This window comes from Diadema antillarum, unplaced genomic scaffold, assembly GCF_040938485.1.
Source record: "Diadema antillarum isolate AM-2024a unplaced genomic scaffold, OU_Dant_1.0 seq00001673_RagTag, whole genome shotgun sequence".
NCBI lineage: Eukaryota > Metazoa > Echinodermata > Echinoidea > Diadematoida > Diadematidae > Diadema > Diadema antillarum.
In genome coordinates this window covers 220,072-233,261 of record NW_027272369.1, presented here as the reverse complement: position 1 = coordinate 233,261, position 13,190 = coordinate 220,072, and the positions used below count along the sequence as shown (strand labels likewise).

Here is a 13,190-nt window from a genome sequence, read left to right as displayed (position 1 = left end):
ATCAATTACAAAGTAATTTTCACTAATAGTAAAACATCTATTGTTATTTTCTTTGGAAGATCATGTTGAACACACTCACGTACATAATGAATGTGTGGAAAAGGAAATCGGCCCTCAAAACATTTCATCCACTTTCATAGTAGTATACCTTCATACTGACACCCACTGATGTGTTGCAAGTTCTATATAGAGTAAAAAATATAGATTATAAAACAATGGATCCAAACCAAGAATCCGAGTCACCGCAGACTATTCCGCCCATCATGGCCGTCGTATATACAATGTATACAATGAAAAGGGTGTTGTTATTTCTCGCAAACCATGACCTGGAAAACAATGGGACTAGAAGTTGAGAAAAGACGACAACGAATTGTCTTGTTGTGTCTGAGAGTTCCTGAGAAACTTATTTGGGAGGATATTTAAATATATCCCCGCCACATTTGTTCGTGTGTACATTTCAGAAATATGTAGACGTTATCTTGTATAGATATGAGCTATACAACCTAATGAATAATCGAAAGCAACAGAAGTATAATTCAAATCTTGGCTTTTTTTTACAACGATGATATTTTCATAACATTATTTTGACATGTTTTTCTCCTCAAGATCTCAAGTAAGTCCACAAATACATCGATCTTAAAGATGGCCCTTCCCTTTTGCATTCCTTCCCAAATAGCACAAAACGTGATATATTCCACCAGAATGACCAGACTATTGTAAATCTATAACATTTCTGTGATATTTGAAGGTTGTTAGCCGTTAAAATTCAAATAATGCACCAAACGCTCACCGTAACGTATTCTGTGTACTAGACACAGCTGCATACATTAATCCTCCTGTGGTTGTAATATGATACTTATACGTCGAACAACAGATATGCATGTTAAAGCTGTCAGAAAAGAAGAATTCACTAGCTTCTCTTACTTTGTTATCAATGGCAAATAACAACACACCACTTACATGAACTACATGTACAACTAAGTGCATCACACAGATCTGTAAAACTAGACTAGTATTTAGATTTGTAATTTTTTGCGAAGTTCGCAAAAATTATTCAAATGTTAACGGTCAATTTCACTAAACGAATAAAGACCCTCTTGAGTTCAAAATTTACAGGAGGTTTCCAAATAGTGCTTTCTTCAATACCTAAGTGTTCTCACCAATTTTTCATAAATTTGCATGCAAAAGGGATTGGCTGTCTTTAAGCTCTGTGTACATATTACATATTTACATAAATGCGATGAATACATGTGATGTACCTTTTTAATTATTTCCATTTATCTTTCAACTGTTTGATGTCACACCGATTGTGAAGTAATGTCTTGCTAGGATATCCAAAGTAAGCATCATATTTATGTAATGTCCTTGTTTAAATTCATTGAAGGATGAAATGGAAAACATTCTATGAGATATCAAATTATAAGCTAAAAGGCAGAGGTGTTGGTGCGGAGTATTTTTTTTATTGTGATTTTTTTATAGTAAATGAAATGATACCCCTATCAACGTTGTGGCTGAGTGTGGTTGAGTTTAAGTGGGTTCTGTTGTGTCACATGATTAGATGTAAGATTTGAAGTCCAGTTGACTTTAAATTAACTTACAACAAAAGGAATAAGAATTGCTTTGATAATGTCAAAGAAATATCTGATTTACTTTGAAAAAAGCAGTATGATCAATGGACGTAATGTAAAAATGAAACAACGCATCAAAGAAAATCTCACCACTATGGAAGATTATTTGAGGCTACTTAGTTGCATGTGTGACGAGCAGTAAAGCTTTGAGACCAGAATTACTGAGAAGGAGCGTTAGTACCTTGAAAAAGCAGAACGATGATATTTATATGCCATTTTGTACAACAGCATATAATCCAACTTGTGGTTTACTAACTCATGTCTATCCACCAGGTGCAAAATATCAAACCCCATATGCCGTCTTGTACAACAGCATATAATCCAACCTGTGGTTTACTAATGTCTATCCGGTTACTCTATCCGAAAACTCTTTATTCGTAAGATTCGTTATTCCGAAGGCTCATTGTTCCGAATTTCATTTTCGGATTAACCAATCTTCGGAATATCAAACCTTCGGAATAACGTCACAAATTTTCGGATTAACGAGCCTTTTTTCATTTTCGGATTAACGAACTTCTAGGTATAGGGAATTTGCGTATTTCGGATTAACGAACCTTCGGAATAACGAACAGCACCAGTCTATCCCACAGGAGCAATATATCAAACCTGGTGCATGTTAGCTATACTAACATTATGTATCATTATGGCCTTTACATCAGATGTGAAGAAAAATAAAATAGATCATAACTGCTTTCCTTGATTTTCACATGTGCCTGAATGTCTTAAGTTTCCTTTGTTTATTTTAATATATTGCAAAACTATGCTTTATGAGTGCCATTGCCACTGACAGAGACACATACACAGACACACACACACATACATGTATTGATATAAACATACTTTTTGCGTTCTTATATGTATATAATCTGATATTCAATTATACCTGATCGTGACAGTATTAGCATGTTATTGTGATAATGAGGAAGATATCGAGTGTGATTTTTATCACTGAAATTATGAATGTTGAACACCAGTATACAAGTGTTGAATATTTTACACAAACATGTGATGTTTACTCTCAAGTAAACTTCCTGTGATTTCATCGTTAATTCTAACAGATATTAGTTTTGAAGCATGACATGAATACCCACACCATGAAAATTAGTGAATTAGGGCCTGGCAGAGGGCTAGATTCTGTGATGCCCTATCTGAGTTACATGAAAGTGCCGCAGACCATAATGGTTGCCTCGCCCCGGCAATATTCAAATATCCAAGCATCATAACCCACTTTACATAATCTTATGAGGGTGTAATATTTACCACTGGGGAAAATATGAAATATATATATATATATATATATATATATATATATATATATATAAGTGTGTGTGTGTGTGTGTGTGTTTGTGTGTGTTGAATATCCATGAGCACAAGTATTTATATCTTTGAATATGAATGTGGTTAAAATCAGTTTAATATCTAATGAATGCCACCACAACGCACACACTCCCTCCCAAAACATACGTGCGCCTCGTGGTTGCTGACTGATAATAATGGCTTTAATATGCAATATCATTAAGTATGACTAAAGTTAACGCTCGCCAAATTTGATATCGAAATGACTTTTGGGTGAGAAAATATGATCAATTATATGACAAAAAGGCGACAAGATGACGTCATTTATACGCTATGACACACACACACACACAAAAAAAAAATACAGGGACATCTTGAAATGTAACATGATCATGGAAAGTCACATGTCGAATCAGTCATGGTACTTCTGAAAAAAAAAAACTCGGGCCACATTCAACAGAAATGAAGAAACGAAAAGAACAACTGAGTAACACATACACTGGTATAGCGTATAACTTAAGTAGTAGTCTTTGTTGGGACATATGACAGGGGTGGGTGCGCGTGTAACAGCAAAATACTAAGAATTCGTTTTCACACAATAAGAATGGTTAAATAAGTATACAGCCATCAGTCGGTAGTTGACAGCATAAAGGGTGTTATTTCATCATATTTTTATCATATTTGTTTTTCAATGTAATGTAATGTACACAATGGATAAGCATTATCTACCGCCAGCAGTACATTTTCAACTCAATTTCCTTCGCTAGTCTCACAATAGCAAATGAATGGACAAATATTGTATTGATGATCTTATATCGCCATCTGCCACGCCAAGTACATTTCCCCGATGGACCTTGGTCTATTGCTTAGTAGCGTATGATGTTTACACAGTAAATACCGATAGGTGACGAGGTTTTATGTGGGCCATTCTTTAACCCGTTCCATACGGGAATCAATCTGATGGCCTGTACATTAAGTTAATATTTCGTGTATACCTTGACGTGGATGCAGACTTGTCGGTCTAAAGAGCGTGATGACTTTGTTTGAATGATTGTCTGAACAGAGGTTTACATTAATACAATAGTCCTTGAAGTCAATATGTTAGCAATTCGACCCACACATCAGGATAATCAAAGAAATCAAATATAGCCTTTGGATTTTATACTCTTTAGGGTATTAGCTATAGAGGCGGGATCTTTGGACTTGAATTAGTAATCGTGTATCAATAGTACCATCAACGACACATTTTATTTCTTTTAGCTTTACGTGAGAGTAGAAACACATGACATATATGGATATCATCAATATGTTCCATTGCTCTCAGTGACATCGACTGATATATACGGCCATCTAATTTGACATTTTCCCCTCATCAAAGACGCATATCGGCTAATCGCGTTGTCTGCACAACTGCTAGAATTCTGGCAACAGGTGAGACATTCCCCTCCTATTTTTTTTCTTTTTGCCATCTTTTTTTTTGTTGCTGAAACAATCAATCAATTATCTAGTTCCCTTCACGTTTACTGGTTTGAGTTGTAGGCCTTTTTAGAGATTTCCGAATGTTTTTATCTTTCACTTTTTCTTTGCTGGTTGGGGATTGACGTTGGGTAAAAGAGATGTGCTGAACAAATAAGGGATTACTGACAGAAGATTACTATAAGGTTTATGTTCATAAACACTCCTACCCGCATGTACATTTTATCATTTCATCGTTTATTTCTGTATATTCTATTTAGGATAGCAGATAAATCGATTAAAGTTTGTGTCGAGGGGAAGGATTGACTGCAGGACTCGATAGTATTTTGCTATAGATTTGTTTGCTATTATACAGCTCTCATGTGAAGAATTGGTTCAAAAAACCTTCCCCATCATTCCCTCCTTCACGACCCCATCCTATCAACAAACACGTAGTTGTTAACTATATAGGTCACTTATCCCCGAAAAATGATGACTTCTGTCATTTTAATGTGTACATAACAAGCATAGTATAATCCTATACATGTATTTATTTTACGAGTATCGATGAGTAATAATGCAGTTTATCAAAAATATGTAGCCACATTTTAATAGTATCTTGACGCCCATAGATTACGTATGAAAACGTTTCAAACCTAAATTCTGTCTTCACCCTCCCCCCCAAAAATCTATTATCATTCAAGGTACATCTAGTATGTAGATAAAGCTTAAATTCTCATTATGAAAAAAAAAAATCCTCAAATCTTTGAGAGTTGCAACAATAATATTTTGTTCGTTTTCATTTTCATTAAAATCTGCTGAGAGTCAGATTGGGAGGGGAATATTCTTTGGTGTAAAATCCAAATACACTCAGCAAAAAAAGAAAAAAAGAAAGTACAACATTTTTCAAGTTTATATTTCTCATAGAATATTTGACTAAAAGTTAATGTATTATACACCATATTAAAGGATATCTAATTGGCTATCAACCTAGTAGGTCAATGAAACAAGAAGCGTTACGCATGAGTGAACACATTTGTTTTTCTCTTCCAAGGCACAAAAGTAAAAATTGCAAAATTGAAGTAGTTGTCATTCATGCGCAAGTGGTCCTCCATAATATTATAACAATAAGAACAAAAGACAAATTTAACACAATTAGACACATGAATTGCGTTACAAAAATGAACCTTTGATCTCTATTATATCTTTGAAGCCCAAAATATCAATAAAGAAAAAAATAAGGGAGAAAAATGAAGAATTTTGGGTCAAGCCAAAATTGAAATGAAATAAGAGTAATATACTAATAAAACTGGAAGAAATTTCATTTTTTTTTCAAATTAGGAGAATTCTAAATGATATTTGGTTCTTAAATCCATCTTATGAATCTTTGAATTGCGTACTAAAAAGAGAAAAATGAATAAATTCTGTTTTTTGTTGTCATAATTATCTTGAAGGGTATTGCCAAATGAAAGACAACTTGTCAAATTTTGCAATTTTCACTTTTGTGTCTTGGCGGGAAAAAGTGAGTTTGTTCACTCATGCATAAAATTTCCTTTTGCATCAACCTACTAACTTGATAGCCAAATAAATTACCTTTAATATGGTATATAATACATTGATATTCATCAAAATCTGCTATAAAAGATATGATCTCGAAAAGGTGTTTACTTTTTTTTTTTTTTTTTTGCTGCGTGTACAAGTGTGTTTAAGCAACAGTTTAAGTTACAGTTGCAGTGTGGCGGATGCAAAGACTAAGACAGGGATGTCTAAATGCCAGGAGCAGAACAAGAGATATTATGGGAATAGTTGAAGCCTTTAATTTCGCTCCTACAAAGTAATTTAGACCCCAGTTGTAGACCAGTTTTAGCAAAAAGAATGTCTTATGATTTGGAGAATGATTCATCTGGTAACTTTTTTTTACATGTTACATTTCTTTCATATTTATTTTAAACAGCAGAGTGTAAACGATTTCTTAAAATTATTGTAAATCTTTGCGTCATATGCCTGGCAGAAAAACTTGAGTACTCATTCAGACTCTTCTTGGAGAGCGGCAAGCGTTTCAAAGAAAATATCTTGATTGAAGAATCTGATGTCACGTCATGACAACAAGTTTTACAAAAAACAAAAACAAACAAACAAACAAACAAAAAACGCATCCGCTTCCAACCGTTTGCTCTTCCACTCTTCTCCTACACCAAATTAAAACATCAGTGTAGCATTTCATCGATGAACATAACATTGCATTGATCATTTTTATACAGTCATACGTTTAGATCGTTCTTCCAAGGCAGGTGTTTTGGCGGGAAAGAAGTTAAGAACGATGAATTTCTGTAGGAGTCGTGGTATCGTCACAATTTTTCTGTTGGCAATCTCTACAGAAGTCCTGGAAGTAGGTAAGTCATATATCTTTTTTTTTTCGAGTCTCACGAGTCGCGTTGACTGGTCAGTCGCGGCAGTCTCGCCTCTGTTTTTTTCTGGTCAGGTGGGTCCTTCAAAAGGCAAGAGGGAAAAAAAAAATCTTGTAATGCCAGGAGATTAATTGTCTTATTCTTCCTCTATCTTCATTTTCTGTGACTTATCTTGTTTCTGCCTTCTTTACTTGGAAACACTAAATACTGTTTTACATAATCTTAACCCGTTCCTTACGGAAACCAGGTATACCAGGTTCTCGTGGGAGCTACTGATATACGGGAACCTGGTATACCAGGTTCCCTAAATGAAGACAAGAGTGCCTGCTTTAGGGCTTGTGCCGAAAGGGTGGGTTGGGTGGTGACGCGTCGCGTTAATGGGAACACCACCCTTCGTTCAAAGCCCCCCGGTTTTGCCGAAAGGGTGCGTTGCGTTGGGTCGCGTCGCGTTGACTGGAACCCCACCTTTCGTCCAAAGCCCCCCGGTTTTGCCGAAAGGGTGCGTTAATACTTTTTCTCATGTAATATTAAAAGACGAGTTTTGAATTTATATTTAACCTTCAAACAACCATTTCAAAGAGGCTATCGTCCGGATCGGTTTACACTCTATTACCACTTGATCTACAGCCATTTGGTCTAATAGACTGTTTAATATCAGTTGGTGTAATAACCAGTTGGTCTAGTCATCATTTCGTCCAATTACTGTTTGGTCTAATTGTTATTTGGTTTAAAGGGGAAGGCTAGTAACTGATCAGTGGGAATCAGTGGAAATGCTGGGAGATGATTGTTCCAATCCGTATGTGATTCATTCAAGAGTTCATTGTATATCTATTGTTGTGTGACAAGGATTTGCTTCAGGATGGTCTCATATTCAAGTAATGTGCACTTTAATGCGTCCCTGGTCAGTGACGGAGCATTAATCTGCACATTACTTGAATATGAGACCGTTCTGAAGCAAATCATTTTCACACAACAATAGATATACAATGAACTCTTGAATGAATCCCATAAGGATTGGAACAATCATCTCCCAGCATTTCCACTGATTCCCACTGATCAGTTACTAGCCTTCCCCTTTAATTACTATTTGGTCTACATTCAATTCGTCTAATAATAGCCATTTGGTCTATTTTTGGTCTAACACCAATTTATGTCATCAAATACCGGTTTGGTCTATCATGAGTTGGTCTAATTCCATTTCGTCTAATCATCAAATGGTCTAAAATAAAACCAAATTTGTCCAATATAAATTTGGTGTACACATCATTAATTTTGGTCCATTGCCCAGTTGGCCTAGCCTCTGTCTATCATCACTTAGTCTACACCCATTCAGCCTCCTGGTCTAATCAGGTACCATCCTGAAATTTTGGTCCAATCATCGTTTCGTCTATTATGACCAACTGGGCTATTTTTTATTTATTTATCTTTTTGAGGGAGGGGGGCCTTTTTCTACGACTACGGACTACCCTCTGATCCTGCATTGAGGGAGAAAACAGATGTTCATACACATGAAATAAGATTAGGGTAAAGTTTAGGGTCCCTCGCCCCTCCCCCATGGTGCCAGGCCAGCACCCCCAGCAGCTGGACTATATATAGATAAGCCACTGATTATCCACATGATCCATGCCCTGTAATGTAAAACAGAAACGGATATTAGACCAAATGGATATTGGACCAAATGAACATTGGACGAACTAAATATTAGCTCCGGACGATAGCCTCTTTGAAATGGTTGTTTGAAGGTTAAATATAGATTCAAAACTCGTCTTTTAATGGTACATGAGAAAAAGTACCAACGCACCCTTTCGGCAAAACCGGGGGGCTTTGGACGAAGGGTGGGGTTCCAGTCAACGCGACGCGACCCAACGCTCCCAACGCACCCTTTCGGCAAAACCGGGGGGGGGGGGGGGGGGGGCTTTGGACGAAGGGTGGTGTTCCCATTGACGCGACGCGCCACCACCCAACCCACCCTTTCGGCACAAGCCCTGCTTTTAATAGTGGCCTTAATTCATGTTTCTTTGTGCTAAAATGCCCAGAAAAGTGGGATTGATAAAAAGATCAGAGTTTATTTTATCAGCATTGTGTTCTCCTTCTGTTAAAAAAAAAAAAAAAAAAAAAATCGTATTTCACAGTATTGTGTACCTTTTTCCCGATTTTGTTTTTCACTTGTTCTGCTGTAAACTCGTACGAACATGTACATGGCGATCAAGGCTGAGATCAGTAAGATATCTGGGTTCGCTGACCTCAGTCACCTCATTCAGGTACCTGTTTTTATTTTATTTTTTTAGAACAAAAGATTCTCTGAACTCATCAGCGCACGCTCTATTCATACCTCGCACCCGATTGATATTTCCATTGTTCACTGGCACATGTACAATTGTAGTTGACCGTGGGAAGGGGAAGATATACCTTCCACAGATTCCATGAAAGACAGAGTGTCCCGTTTTAACAGGTATTGCTCGATTGATTTGTATTGATTTTGAAATGCAGACATAAAAAACTGAACTGAACTGAACTGAACCCGTGTTTTTTGGAATATGTGGAATGTAATCTTCGCCCACCCTGAGAAGGTCTGTTATTAAAAGACGGAGCTTTTGAGAATGTATAGAAACTCAATAGTGACAAGATAATAAAAAAGTAACTTTACGCGTACATTGAATGTACGAGTAATGAATACTATAATCCCCGAGAGGTTTAACATTACATGACCCAAAACAGGGTTTTCACTTTAAATATAGGTAGGAAATTATTACTGCAATAGTGCAAAATCATGTTAATTGCCCTTTCCCCCTCTTAAACTCAATGTTACAACCAGTATCAGAGAATTACAGAAGGAACGGGTTAACGTTGCAAATGCATTTCAAATTACGAATCTTCATACGCGAAGGGTGCCTGCCTATGGATATGGATGTTTCTTGATAATACAATGAAGAAAATGTATGAATGAATTGAATAAAACCGTAAGCCTCAATGAAAGCATTGCAAATGGCAAAGTTGGCATGCCAGACAAAATGCACAACTATTATTCACAATAACTCTCATTAGTCACGAAGTATTTTTGAAAATTAAAGATTTGTTTTTATTACAAATGGGGCAATTTATGTACACTTATACTAATGATTGTCTCCCGTTAATTTTTAACTCTATGTTTATGCGTAATAGGACATACCATAATATCCAACTAGATAGTCAAATGAATTTCATTTACCTCTGTTAAGAACCTTGCTAGCTCAGTAGACTTTTGTTTATGTAGGTCCTAAATTCTGGAACTCCCTTCCCATGAATATAAAAAATGCACCTTCATTGAATTCTTTTAAAAAGAGATTGAAAATGTTTATTTTGAAGTTTTATAATGTAATCGAATGAATTTAATTTTGTAAGCACGTCATTGTCTTCTCTTCTCTTCTTTCACTATAGGCTGCGTTATATTGAGGCATTAATTGATTATATTTTTTACTGCGTGCTAGTATTCCACACGTGCTATTGTCCCCACAGTTACAAACTCTTCCACTGGAAAGCACCTCGACAATTTATCACTTTCGAAGACGCTTGGCTGATTGTCTCTGTGGGCTTTCGCCCTTGGTGATTGCATCAAAATTATTGAGGATTTTCTTTCTTTCTCTTCCTCTCTCTCTCTCTCTCCCTCTTTCCCCTCTTTTTTGCATCCTCTTTTCACATATTTTTTTTTCTCTCTATTCTCGACTTTCCCAGTTTCCCGCACTCTTTGTAGTTGTAAGCTTTTCACCCCCCCCCCCCTTTATTTCCCCTTTCCCAGAGGTACCCTCATGATACAAGCCTGGTCTTTTGAGTGGGTGCCTCCACTTTTTTTATATGTATATAGAATGAATGTATGTATCTTTTTTGTACTGATCATGTAGACATGAACATGTTGCTAATCCTGTCTGGTTATGTATATATTGTTACTCCCATGTCAAACTCATAATATTGTTTCTTGTACATTCTGTTGGAAAGAAAAAGTGAAAATAAAGTTTGAAAATAAAGTTTGAATTGAATTGAATTGAATTGAAGTAAATACATGTATATGTGACCCTGCACCTCAAAACAAACAAAGAGTCGCCAGACATGAATTTTTAGTTAAGACCATATTCTGAAAGAGCAGACTCTAAGCTTTAAAATGATGTGTAACTCAAATCAAATGGACTCTCCTAACCTATCTAAATATTGGAAAGAAAGCACAAACTCAGGAAAAGTGTGAACTGAGAAAAGAGGCTCTGAAGTACAGTGTCTATTCAAGCGCTTAATCTTTACCAAACCGTGCTGGCTGTGCGATGAATGGGACAAAAAACAGGAAGTAAACCACCAGAGTAACAACAATGAAGGGATTATCAGATTAAACTGAAATTAAGCATGCCTCATTAACACATTCTGTCCATAATTAATGCCATCTTTCAAAGCAGTAGCACTATCCTTTCAAAAGTTATTAGAGCTGAAAGTGAAGAGTGTGGACAAGGTTTTTCAGAAATGAAAAAGGGATCCTAAATACACACCTAATCATACTATTCTACCAAAAATTTTCGAGATAAACTGCTAAAAAAACACACTTTCCTGCCGTTTTATGATACCAAATTTTAGCATAATGTAAAAGAAGACCCGCTCTTTCAGAAAATATGAAAAAGTCAAGTTCGGCTATGTTGACCTATTTCACTTATTTTCAGTCCTCATGCAAAATCAGTGTGTGCAACTTTATGTTCGTTTTGAGGTGCACGGTCACATATATAGTAGGCCAACCTTTGTGAAAATTCAAACCAGGAACCATTCTGCTAAAATGTCACACACAATTCGTTCAACAAACCAAAACGTGAGTAGGATGTCACGACAGAAAATAGTGCATATCAGATTGACGGAAATCTTGACAATTCTTCTGACAATCAGCAATAGTATAGGACTTTCCAGTATAGGTCCTCTTTATGTTTTTTTTTTTGTGTGTGTGTGGACGTCTTTGCTTGTCAGATTGCCAAATTCCTGATGACATCGTTATTGTTGATGACCACCCAGTTCTGCAGAGAGGTCTTCAAGGGAAACTTAATTGCGAATTCAATGGAACACCTCAGTCGGTAACCTGGCGTAAAGGTGATGGCTAACTCATTGTTATACGATTTTTTACGTTGAAGACGACTGAGGAGATCAAACACAGCCCCCAGCTTCACTGACGTTGCGCAAATTATGTCTAGTTTAATAAGGTCATCTCTATGAGAGGCGAGGGGGAACAGGAAAAGTGTTGGTCATTACTTTGATGCCACGCTTTGCACGCTTGATCTTAGGCAAATCCTTTTCTTATAGGGATACAGAGAGAGAAAAAAATGTTTATGTAGGATACGATAGCTATTGTGGAAAATACACATCACACAGACCTCCAGCTTAACGTGACACTAACTGAAAGTCTCCTGAACATTCATCGCTTGATTGTTTTGTTGGGAATGTTGGTTTTATTCGTCCCTGACAAGAATAAGCCTAAACACTTGCATTAACTTCTGTGATTATGTTACTGGTATACCATCCATTTCATTCCTTCTTCTATTTATAGGAACACATTACATGAAGACCGTTGCACATCCTTTTGTGTACCGAGACAACGTAATAGAATTTTCTGCAAGTCAGACAATACTGCACAATTATGACTGATTGTTCTCTGTATTTTTTCCCTCATACCTCCATCCTTTGGCCTGATAATACCTCTAGGAAATACTTTCAGTTATTCTTCGACTCTTGTCCTTTGGCACGAGAATGTGATCGATGGCGAAAGCTACCGAACGGATTCGGTGACGTTGGATGCCAACTATTCTCTGGTCATCAACAGAGTTAATGAAGATGACGCTGGCCGATACTACTGCAATGTGATCGATTATAGGGGTATCCTCATAGGAAACTACACGGACGTATCTGTGAGAGGTTTGTTTTCAGTGTACTATAATATCAGGTTGTATTTAGAGGCAAATGATTGCAAGGTCGATTAAAGACGTTATATATCTCCATTTTTTGTTGTCGTTTTGAAGGGATTGAGTGTAGCATGACACGGGCGATATAAGTAAATACGTAAAGAGCTAGTGGATTTCCCTGATCCACAAGCTTTCGAAAGCGATTTATCCTTTCACCAGCTTTGTTTATAGGTGCCTGAACAGATTATATCCTGCACTTTATCTCTGATAAATGTTGGAAGCATGACTGTATTAGGAAATAGTTTCTTGGAGAGCAACGCATTCGCCGAACGATCGATTTGTACAATTATCACGTCGCTATTATCACTGTCATCAGCAGTGTTTTTACTTCTACTACTGTCATTTTCAATATTATTCCAATGGCTTGTCGCGTCACAGGGATGGTTTGAAAGGTGTGTAACGTTTATAACGTATGCTATTTTTTGTTGTTTTTTTAGGGAAGGGGA

At 36.6% G+C, this 13,190-nt stretch overlaps 1 long non-coding RNA gene across 1 annotated transcript; it reads left to right on the top strand.

Moving 5' to 3' along the window:
* The first annotated feature begins 4,153 nt into the window (after positions 1-4,153).
* Positions 4,154-12,821, top strand: LOC139711612 (uncharacterized). Its single transcript, XR_011709528.1, has 4 exons — positions 4,154-4,355; positions 6,641-6,772; positions 11,759-11,878; positions 12,488-12,821. It is a non-coding gene; the product is annotated as an uncharacterized lncRNA (long non-coding RNA).
* Positions 12,822-13,190: the final 369 nt, after the last annotated feature.